Raw genomic sequence first — 12457 nt, 5'->3', positions numbered from 1 at the left:
TTTTAGCTACAGGAGACTAGACAGGAAACTGTGTCTGTTTTCTTCTGTCTTAGTCAAACATTGTTAACCCCATTTAATGCATGAGAAACTAAGGTCCCAAGAAAGTAAGTATTGTGCTATAAAACAATAGCTAATAAGTGGAAAAACCTGTATTTCTCCAGTATGACAAAGAACAGGTGGGAGGCTTTATTATTGGTGAAGTCTCTTCTCTCACGTTAGCATCTTGAATTAAAAAAAAAAAAAAATGATTTTTCTATAACCTTTTCCAATTGGGAAAACTAGAATCCAAAGTGAAATGAACTGGCTAGCACACAACGTTATGGATCTGATTCCTGATTCCTGGTGCTGTGTTCTTACTAGGCATCCAATACTCCTCTCACTATTGCGGTCTGGTGTCACCCTGCGTTTTCAACATTGGTGCCTAGCTGTTTGCTCACCTATAAAATTATGAGGTTGGACTGAGTCGTTCCAGTTTTAACAACAAGCTTATGTTCTCACCTACTAAAGTGCAAGAATAGGCTGACAAATTGAAGGACTATGGCAGGTGTTTTGTTTTGTTTTTTGTCCTAACGGACCATTTTCAAATTTCTACGTGAGATAGTAGGGGAAAAAGAAATCAAGCGAGCACCATAAGGGAAATTAGCAATCCCAGGTTCAATGGCTGATTCTGCAACTGATTCATTGAGTGTCTTGACAAGTCCCCTCAACCTGCTAAGTCTTTGTTTCTTCATTGACCTAACCTAGGAAATGACGTAGGCATCCACCTGTAGTGAAAATGAGCTGAACTGCAGTAGGGGCAAGTATTCTTGTTTTTTCTTTTTAACAGCTTTATTGAAGTATAGTGAGTGCACCGTAAGTTGTACATACTTAAAGTATATAATTTGATGAATTATTACCACAATTAAGAGAGTGACCATATCCATTGCCTCCAATGTTTTTTGTTCCCCTTTGTAAACTCTCCCTACTACTCCTCCCCACATCTACCATCTCCAGGCAACCACCAATCTGCTTCCTGTCACTATTCATGTGGCTGTATTTTCTAGAGTTTTATAGATGAATGATAAAATGATTTACAGATGGAATCCTAAGATGATTCCCTGGCTTTTTTCACTCAGTATGATTATTTTGAGGTTTGTCTATCATGTGGTGTGTATCAATAGTTCTTTCATTTTAATTCTGATTAGAATTCCATTGTATGAATACATCACAATTTATTCATCCAGTCACCTATGGGTAGACATTTTGGTTATTTGTAGATTTTCTGGCTATTATGAATAAAACTACTGTGAACATTTGTATGCAAGTCTTTGTGTGGATATATGCTTCTTGCGGGGTGGGGGGGGAACACTTAGGAGCAGAATGGCAGGATCCTAAGGTAGTTATGTGTGTTTACTTTTGTCAGAACCTGCCAAAGTGTTTTCCAAAATGGTTGTACTCTTTTACTTCCTCACTGACTGCAATTCAATTTCTAGTTCCTCCACTTCTTGTCAACACTTGGTATAGCCAGTCTTTTATTTTATCTTAGCCACTCTAATAGTTGTATATTCCACTGTGGTTTTAATTTACATTTTCCTAATAACTAATGGTGTTAAACATTTTTCATGTGCTTATTTTCCGTTCATATCTTCATTAGTTAAGTACCTCTTCAAATCTTTGGCCCGTTCTTAATGAGTTGAGTGTTTTCTTATTACTGAGTTTTGAGAGATATTTATATATTATGGGCACAAGTCTTTTATCAGAAATATGCTTTTCAAATAATTTCTCCCAGACTGTGGCCTGTCTTTTTGTTCTGTTTCCTAATTGACCTAATGTGTGAAATTATGCACACATTCACAATATGTTAAGAGTGAGTTCAAAAGCAGTAGATGCAAGTACTCTGTAAATGATAAGCTTGTGGGCCAGTATATGGCGTTCTTTATTATTAGAGCTCCTTCTTTGTTACCATTGATTATATTCTATGTGAAAATTAAAAGATGGGGCACTACTCCCATCCACCCAGAATTTAATATAAATTATGAATGTCCACACTTCCGTGAATGACATATTCCTCTACTTCTCCCCTTTCTCTTCTTTTCTAAGCAATAAATCAATTAAACCAGTTAGAGTCTGACTTCTCCTTTCAGGTGTAGATAGGGGATGCTTCTTAGTACTGAATCACTTTGCTTTTTGGCCCACTGCTGTGTCTTCCTCTTAATTATGCCCATGCCTGACCCCTGGGTGCTTTCAAAGATCAGGAAAACTCAAGGACTGGTTCTACGCCCATGCATGACATGCAGGACAATAAAGGAAAGGAAGGCACAAAAATAAAAGAGATTTAACCTCCATCAAGTCACATATACACAGAAGCCAGGAAAGTGGGATGGGCACTAGAGTCAGACGGATGCAGCTCAGCTACTTAACTGACTCTCAACTTTGGTGAAGTTACTTAATATCTAGTCTTGGTTTGTTGGTTGGTTGGTTGGTTTTTAGACCTAAGAAGAATAATGATACCTACTTCATAGAGTTGTTGTGATAATGAAATTGTGTAATACGTGTAAAATATTCAATGAGGAACTGGCACGTAATAAACACTCAGTAACTACAGACTTTTTAAAAATTATTATCTGCTTCCATTTCTTATATAGCTCCCCTCTACTCCAAGTATTTCACTTTCTTTGTATGTGTGTGTGATGTGTTATACTTTCACTTTGTGCTTTCTCTTTATGCCTACCTGAAATGAGAACTAACCTTTATTCATTATCCATATTTATGTTTGCTTTGCTTTAGAAAGAAGTAAGGAACACTCTAAACTACTCTTCTTTGCTAATTTATAATTACTTAGACTGGGTCAAGTATCTGATAAATAATTTCAGAACACCGGCATCATTGGAGAAACACCACTTGCCTTTCCCAAGAAGCAAACATCTTTTTGTGTGTGTGTGTATGTGTTTATGTGAAGGTTTACGGCTCAAATTAATTTCTCATTCAAAAGTTTATACACACATTGTTTTGGGACATTGGTTGTGATCTCCACAATGTGGCAGCATGCTCCCCTTTCTACCCTAGGTTACCTGTGTCTGTTAGCCCAGTTTCTGTCCCTTCCTGTCTTCTTATCCTGCCTTTGGACAAGAGATGCCCATTTGGTCTCATATACTTGATTGAACCAAGAAGCACATTCCTCACATGTATTAATTTTTTGTTTTATAGGCCTGTCTAATCTTTGTCTGAAAAGTGGGCTTCTAGAATGGGCAAACATCTTCTGTTTTGACAAGTGCTCCTGGGGAGGACACAATCATTGCCTTCACCGATGTCATTTCAGTCACCTTACTTCTCATAGAATCTTTTTACTTGGAGGAACCTTAAGGATCATCTCAAATAAAACCTTCATCTACTGTAGAAAATACATATTTTTATAATATGTCTTGCTTATGATTGCTTATCTTTAGTTTGAGTATTTCCAGTGACAGTGAATTTACTACAGTCACCAACTAATCACATCCAGGCACATGTAAAACAGAAGAGATGGATAAAGAGAACCACTCGGCAGTGACTGAGTTCATCTTTATGGGCATCACTCAGACCCTCAGCTGCAGATCATCTTCTTTGTGGTCTTCCTAGTAGTCTACACGGTCATTGTAGTGGGGAATGTTGGTATGATTATCCTTATCATAATAGAGGTGCAGCTTCACATACCCATGTATTTTTTCCTCTGCAATCTGTCCTTTGTTGATCTAGGCTACTCCTCAGCCATCGCCCCCAGGATGCTGGCTGACTTCCTAACTAAGTGCAAAGTTATCTCCTTCTCCAGCTGTGCCACCCAGTTTGCTTTCTTTGTAGGTTTTGTGGATGTTGAGTGCTATGTCCTGGCTGCCATGGCCTATGACCGTTTTGTGGCCATATGTCGACCCCTCCACTATAGTACACTCATGTCCAAGAAGGTCTGTTTAGCTCTCATGCTGGGCTCTTACCTAGCTGGTCTGGTGAGTTTGGTTGCCCACACTGCTCTCACCTTCAGCCTGAGTTACTGTGGTTCCAATATCATCAATCACTTCTTCTGTGAAATCTCACCGCTTCTGGCCCTCTCTTGCTCAGACACCTACATCAGTGAGATCTTGCTCTTTAGTCTGTGTGGCTTCATTGAATTCAGCACCATCCTCATCATCTTCTTCTCCTATGCTTTCATCTTCATAGCCATCATCAGAATGCGCTCAGCTGAAGGTCGCCTTAAGGCTTTCTCCACCTGTGGGTCACACCTCACGGGTGTCACACTGTTCTATGGCACAGTCATGTTTATGTACCTGAGACCAACATCCAGTTACTCCCTGGACCAGGACAAGTGGGCCTCTGTGTTCTACACAATTATCATCCCCATGTTGAATCCTTTCGTCTACAGTCTGAGAAACAAGGATGTGAAAGCTGCTTTCAAAAAACTAATTGGGAAAAAACCTCAATAACAATTTAAAAAAATGAAAACTGTTCTACTTGGTGTGTGAATCCTAAATTCTACAATCTGAAATAAATATAAATTAATAAATTGAAAGACATGCCAATCAAGACATAATAGTTTTTGGTTTTCTGGAGTCTTGGGAGTTTTTTGTTTGTTTATTTGCATGTTTTTTACTTACAGTTGGCTCACATACTGATTAAAAATGGGGAGAATACTTGATAGTAGAAAGAATAGACCATCACTCTAAAACATTTTTTCAGGGTCATAAGGAATGCCAGGCCCAAAAGTTAAGAATTCTCTACTCTGAAAGGAAGTCAAATAAAATTTGGTTAAATACATGGGACATGGGTCTGGTGTGTTGGATGACTTAACTCAGCTCTGAGTCTATCTAATCAAATATTCAGCAAAAATAGAATGGCACATATATGCGAGGTCCTGGAGGAAAAAAAACATAAGACACATATTTTGTCAACAAGGGATTTGTTGTATCTTTAGTTACTTTATTTTCTGAGCCTGGTTCCACCAATCACAGAATCAGGAGCTATACAAGGCCCCAGCATAAGAGCTAGAAATCCAGGCTTTGCTACTAATCTAGCTGTGCGAGCTTTGACAAGACCCTTTTCTTCTCTGTCTTCAGCTTCCCTTCTCTCAAGTGATTGGTTTCACCTAATGATCACCGGATTCCTGAGATCTCCTCTACTTAATATTCAAAAGGAGCAGTCATCTTCATATATTGACACACTTTCAGTCCTTATGAAAGCCTAGGACCCTGTGACCCTAACAGAGATACAGTTTGGTGCAGGCATAAGCGAATTTCAGCAAGATTGTAATGTCTAGAGGATTAGTCATTTGACTTCCAACCAAAATTCCTACTATGCCTTCTTCTTCTTCTCTTATCATCTCGATTAGAATCCAGACTTTTCCTTGGGTTCCAAGACTTTCCCAGGAGCTTATCAAAGAAACAGTCTCATTTACACTGGCATATCAATGACTGGCAATAAGAGAGAATGTGACTCCTCTTTGTATGCTCTTGATGCTACAAATCTTTGTTTGTGTGTGTGTGTTTTAAAGGTTTACAGAGCAAATTAGTTTCTCACTGAACAATTAATACATTATATTGTTTTGTGACATTCGCTGCCAACCACACAATGTGTCAACCCTCCCCTTCTCAACCTTCATTTCCCTATTGCCAGCTTTCCTGTCCCCTCCTGCCTTCTTATCCTTGCCCCTGGTCTGGTGTGCCCATTTAGTCTCATTTTGTTTTATGGTCCTGCCTAATCTTTGACTGAAGGGGTGAACCTCAGGAGTGATTTCAGTACTGAGTTAAAAGGATGTCCGGGGGCCATACTCTCGTGGTTTCTCCCATCTCTGTCAGACCAGTAAGGCTCGTCAGTTTGAATTTTGTTCTACATTTTTCTCCAGCTCTGTTTGAGACCTCTATTGTGATCCCTGTCAGAGCAGTCAGTGGTGATTGCCAAATACCATCTAGTTCTGCTGAACTCAGTCTGGTAGAGGCTGTGGTAGTTGTTGTCCATTAGTCCTTTGGACTAATCTTTCCTTTGTGTCTTTGGTTTTCTTCATTCTCCTTTGCTCCACACAGGGCAGACCCAGTGGAGTACGTTAGATGGCCACTCACAAGCTTTTAAAACCCTAGATGTAACTCACCAAAGTAGGATATAGAACATATTCTTTATACACTACCAAACCAAGCTAAACCCAGTGCCATCGAGTTGATTCCGATTCATAGCGATCCTACAGGACAGACTAGAACTGCCCCATAGAGTTTCTAAGGAGCTGCTGGCAGATTCAAACTGCTGACCCTTTGGTTAGCAGCCGTAGCACTTAACCACTATGCCACCAGGGTTTCCCTTTATATACTATGTCATGCCAATTGAGCTAAATGTCCCCTGAGACCATGGTCCTCAGTCAAGGCTATAAAAACAATAATGGCAGGTATTAGCAGTAATCTGAGATCTAGGGAAAGCTAAGTATTTCTCAGATGTGCTGGGATTCCATCATACCACCTGTTCTAAATATTTACAATCAATAACCTTTCCATCTCAACTCTTCTTCCAGTGCAATACAGCCCACGATCATGGAACACACTGGTTTCTGTTAACATGTAGACAGCCCCATTCATCATGAAAGTCACCAAAGAGTTTCAGGGATAAAAGACACAGGAATCTCCAGGCTTTCAAATTGACCTGGTTCAAAATTACCCAATTACATCATGAATTTCCAAAATCATGTCAGTGTCACAGTATGAATAAAGAATAGACTGTGACTAATGGATAAATATGGAGTTGGCTGCCCAGAAACAGTACAGAAATACAGCCTTCAGCTTTTGTTTTGTTCTGTTTTCAGAATTTAATGGGTAAATCATATGAACTACATGAGAAATAAGAAAATAGGATTTCCCTAGCCCGTTAATTATAAATGACATATGTTATAATTGAAAGAGCAGTTGCCTGAGAATCAGAAAACTGTGTCCTTGAATCCCATCCCTACAACTCTAAGCAGTGACCTTGTTGCCAGAGTACTACTTTTTTATTTTTAATTGTCTGATGTGTGCCGGTCCATGAGCAAAGCACTTTAAATCACGTTACGGTCTTATGAAAATCATTGGGAGATAGACATTTTCCTCATTTTAAAAATGAGGAAACTAAAGCCCAGATACATCAACAAACTTGACAAGGTTCAGTGATAAAATCAAAAACTGAACAAAGCTTTTCCCTTTCCACTGTGATTAATGGAAAGCATTCAAGCTTTGGACTATATAAAATGAGTCCTCATCTAGGTTCTGCAATTGTCTAGCTGTGTGAGCTTGGAAAAATTAGTTGATCCTTCAATTCCTTCATCTACAAAATGGAAATAATAATGCTTACCTCTTAGCATTTTTCAAAAGATTGTCTATAATCTCTATAAAGTATCTGCTGCATAAAAAAGTGCTTAATAAATATTAGCTACTATTTTTCTTTTATTTATATGTCAAATATCCATAACTCAACAGTCAATATGATGCAATGAAATGAAGAAAACAAATGTTTTATCTTCCTCATAGTTGGTTGTAGAAGTATGCGTATCAACATCAATTTCATTATCTATATATAATAGCAAGAGAAATGAGACAGAAGTTTGGTCATCTTTGTCTTTGTCTCAGTTCCACCAATTATTATCTCAAATCCCTTAATAACTCCTTGCTTCAGTATTCTCATCAATAAGATGAAGACTCTTACTTATACTTTATCTTATTAATTTGCTCAAATAGGTGATCAATCAAAACCTTATATTTGGAAACTTTTGAATTTTTCTTTCATACATTAAATGACATCTTGGTACATGCTACAGTATGGATGGAGCTGGAAGGCGTTACGCTGAGTGAAATAAGTCAGTCACAAAAGGACAAATATTGTATAATCTCACTTATATAAAAAGACAAGAAAAGTCAAATGTATAGAGAACAAAGTTTCTTAGTTGTTACCAGGGGCAGGAGGGAAGGGGGAAAGAGGGATTAACAGTGACAGAAATATTGAGTTGATTAATGTTGGGTCTGCACAGCCAACGATCATAATTGCTGTCAATGAGTTATACACTTGATAAAGTTGAATTGGCAAGAGCTCTGTCATAGATATATTTACAACAATTAATGACAAAAAAAAAAAAAAAGAGTAGGTACTAAGGCTATGTCTTAGTTATCTAGTGCTGCTGTAACAGAAATACCACAAGTGGATGGCTTTAACAAAGAGAAATTTATTTTCTTACAGTCTAGTAGGACAGAAGTCCAAATTGAGGGTGTCAGTTCCAGGGAAGGATTTCTTTCTCTGTTGGCTCTGGAGGAAGATCTTTCTTGTCACCAATCTTCCCCTGGTCAAGGAGCTTCTCAGGAGCAGAGACCTCAGGTCCAAAGGACGCACCCTGCTCCCAGTGCTGCTTTCTTGGTGGTATGAGGTCTCCAACTCTCTGCTTGCTTCCCTTTCCTTTTATCTCTTGAGAGACAAAAGGTGGAACAGGCCACACCCCAGGGAAACTCCCTTTACCTTGGATCAGGGAGGTGACCTGAGTAAGGGTGGTGTTACAATCCCACCCCAATCCTCTTAACATAAAATTACAATCAAAACTTGGATGACAACCACACAATACTGGAAATCAAGGCCTAACCAAGTTGAGACACACATTTTTGGGGGATAATAATTCAGTCCATGACAGACTACTTATGTATGTGGAAAAACCTCATGGGATTTGGTTTCTGGGTTTGGAGGTTTAGGGTCATGGTTTCATGGGACATCTCAGGTAATTGGCCTAATAACATGTTTAGTGTTTCTGTTCTACCTCCTAGTTCATTGTGTAGTGTCTGGGGTCTTAAAAGCTTGCAAGTCCACCCAAGATTGAATAGATTGGTCTCTATTCACCTGGAGTAACAGTGGAAGAAGGAAAGCCAGGAATAGAAGGAGGATGTGAAACGTGTGGCTAATTACCTTCATGAGCAACTGCCTCCTTTGCCATGAGACCAGAACCGAATGATACCCGGTTACCATTATTTAACATTTTGCTAAAAGATTCCACGGAATAATCCTGATCAAAAGGGAGAAAATAAAGAGCAGAATTTTAAATTCTCATGGATTCCAGACTTTCTGGAGCCATGAAGTTTGGATGAGCCCCTGAAACTATTGCTCCAAGATAATCTTTAAACCCTAAGCCAAAAGTATTACCTGAAGCCTTCTTAAAACCAAAAAATAGTTCAGCTTAGCTAGGAAAAATATGTGTACCTTGAGCATTATACACTTTGAAGAACTATCTATCTGAGATGAAATTGACAAAAGCAACTCAAAAGATTACACAGGAACTTTAGAGGGTAGTGAATTTATGCTAATGGGAGAGGAACAATTCAGAAAAGGAGGGTGAAAATAGGGTACAACTTGAAGAATGTAGTCATTGTCACTAAATGGTACATGTAGAAATTGTTGAACTGCTATATATCTTTTTCTGTGTATATTCTCAACAACAACAAAAAATAATATATATATTTTTTTAAAACCACAACCAGAGTACGACTTGGAAGCAAAGATGGCAAGACTTCTTCTTGTGTACTTTGGTCATGTAATTAGGAAGGACCAGTCCCTGGAGAAGGACATCATGCTTCGTAAAGTAGAGGGTCAGCAAAAAAGAGGAAGACCCTCAACTAGATGGACTAACACAGTGACTGTAACAATGGGCTCAAACATAGCAACAATTGTAAGGATGGTGCAGGACTGGGTAGTGTTTCCTTCTGTTGTGCATAATGGCTGATATGAGTCGAAACTGACTCAAAGGCACCTAACGACAGCAACAAGAGCAACATAGCAAAGGTAAGCACATCAGTCACGTTCTGTCAAGTCGATTCTGACACATAGCGACCCTATGCACAACAGAATGAAACACTGCCTGGTCCTGCGCCATCCATACAATCGCTGTTATGATTGAGCTCATTGCTGCAGCCGCTGTGTCAATCCACCTTGTTGAGATGCTTCCTCTTTTCTGCTGACTGTAATTTACCAAGGATTATGTCCTTCTCCAGGGACTGATCCCTTCTGACAACATGTCCAAAGTACATAACATGCACTCTCGCCATCCTTGCTTCTAAGGAGCATTCTGGTGTACTTCTGCCAAGACAGATATGTTCATTCTTTTGGCAGTCCATGGTCTATTCAATATTCTTCGCCAAAACCACAATTCAAAGGTGTCAATTACTCTTTAGTGTTTCTTACTCATTGTCCAGCTTTCACATACCTATGAAGCAATTGAAAATACCATGGCTTGGGTCAGACACACCTTAGTCTTCAAGGTGACAGCTTTGCTTTTCAACACTTTAAAAAATTCCTTTGCAGCAGATTTGCCCACTGCAACACGTCCTTTGATTTCTCGACTGTTGTTTCCATGGCTGTTGATTGTGGATCCAAGTAAAATGAACTCCTTGACAACTTTAATCCTTTCTCCATTTATTATGATGTTGCTTATTGGTCCAGTTGTGAGGATTTTTTATTTCTTTAATCCTTACTGGAGGCTGTGGTCTTTGATCTTCATCAGTAAATGCTTCAAGTCCTTTTCACTTGAGCAATGAAGGTTGTGTCATCTGCACAATGCAGGTTGTTAATGAGTCTTCCTCCAATCCTGATGCCATCTCCTTCTTCATATAGTCCAGCTTCTCAAATTATTTGCTCAGCATACAGATTGAGCAGATGTGGTGAAAAGATACAACCCTGACACACAACTTTCCTGACTGTAAACCAACCAGTATCACCTTGTTCTGTCTGAACAACTGCCTCTTGATCTATGTAATGTTCCTCATAAGCACAATTAAGTATTCTGGAATTCCCATTGTTTGCAATGTTATCTATAATTTGTTACGATCCACACAGTCTAATGCCTTTGCATAAGCAATAAAACACAGGTAAACATTTTTTTTTTTTTTTAAACATCCTTCTGGTATTCTCTGCTTTCAGCCAGGATCCATCTGACATCACCAAAGACATCTCTGGTTCCACGTCCTCTTCTGAAACTGGCCTAAATTTCTACCAGTTCCCAGTCGATATACTGTTGCAGCCATTTTCGAATGATCTTCAGCAAAATTTTGCTTATCTATGATATAAATGATTTTGTTCTATAATTTCTGCATTTGGTTGGATCACCTCTCTTGGGAATAGGCATAAATATGGATCTCTTCCAGTCAGTTGACCAGCAAACTGTCTTCCATATTTTTTGGCAAAAATGGGTGAGCACCTCCAGCGCTGCATCTGTTTGTTCAAACATCTCAACAAATATTTCCCGGGGCCTAGTTTTTCACCAACGCCATCAGTGCAGTTTGGACCTCTTCCTTTAGTACCATCGGTTCCTGACCATATGCTACCTCTTGAAATGGTTGAACATCAACTAATCCTTTTTGGTATAATGACTCTGTGTATTCCTTCCATCTTCTTTAGATCCTTCCTGTGTCATTTAATCTTTTCCCCATAGAATCCTTCACTATTGCAACTCGAGGCTTGAATTTTTTTCTTCAGTTCTTTCAGCTTGACAAGTGCTGAGCATATTCTTCCCTTTGGTTTCCTATCTCCATCTCTTTGCACATGTCGTTATAATACTTTATTTTGTCTTCTCAAGCTGCCCTTTGAAATCTTCTGTTCAGTTCTTTTACTTCATCATTTCTTCCTTTTGCTTTAGCTACTTGACATTTGTGCTCAAGTTTCAGAGTCTTCTGTGACATCCGTCTTGGTCTTTTCTTTCTTTCCTGTCTTTTCAATGACCTCGTGCTTTCTTTACGTATGATGTCCTTGATTGATGTCATTCCACAACTTGTCTGGTCTTCGGTCTTTAGCGTTCAACACGTCATATCTATTCTTGAGATGGTCTCTAAATTCAGGTGCGATATACTCAAGGTCATATTTTGGATCTCGTAGACTTGCTCTGATTTTCTTCAGTTTCAGCTTGAACTTGCAAATGAGCAGTTGATGGTCTGTTCCACAGTCGGCCACTGGCCTTGTTCCGGCTGATGATATTGAGCTTTTCCATCCTCTCTTTACACAGATGTAGTTAATTTGATTCCTTTGTGTTCCATCTGGCAAGGTCCATATGTATAGTCGCTGTTTATGTTGGTGAAAGCAGGTATTTGTAATGAAAAAGTCTTTGGTCTTTCAAAATTCCGTCATTTGATCTCTGGAATTGTTTCTATCACCAAGGCTATATTTTCCAACTACCAATCCTTCTTTGTTTCCTACTTTTGCATTCCAATCACCAGTAATTATGAATGCATTCTGATTGCAAGTTCAATCAATTTCAGACTGCAGCAGCTGATAAAAATCTTCAGTTTCTTCATCTTTGGTCTTAGTGGTTGGTGCATAAATTTGATTAATAGTCTTATTAACTGGTCTTATTTGTAGGCATAAGGATATTATCCTATCACTGACAGCACTGTGTTTTCAGGATAGATCTTGAAATGTTCTTTTTGATGATGAATGCAACACTTTTCCTCTTCAAGTTGTCATTCCCAGCATAGTAGAC

The 12457-nt window shown here is 38.9% G+C and overlaps 1 pseudogene; it reads left to right on the top strand.

Annotated features, from left to right (window-relative positions):
* The first annotated feature begins 3501 nt into the window (after window positions 1-3501).
* LOC135231847 (olfactory receptor 5AR1-like) lies at window positions 3502-4433 on the top strand (annotated as a pseudogene).
* Window positions 4434-12457: the final 8024 nt, after the last annotated feature.

This window comes from Loxodonta africana, chromosome 7 (assembly GCF_030014295.1).
Source record: "Loxodonta africana isolate mLoxAfr1 chromosome 7, mLoxAfr1.hap2, whole genome shotgun sequence".
Taxonomy (NCBI): domain Eukaryota; kingdom Metazoa; phylum Chordata; class Mammalia; order Proboscidea; family Elephantidae; genus Loxodonta; species Loxodonta africana.
This window is presented reverse-complemented; position numbering and strand designations above follow the sequence as displayed.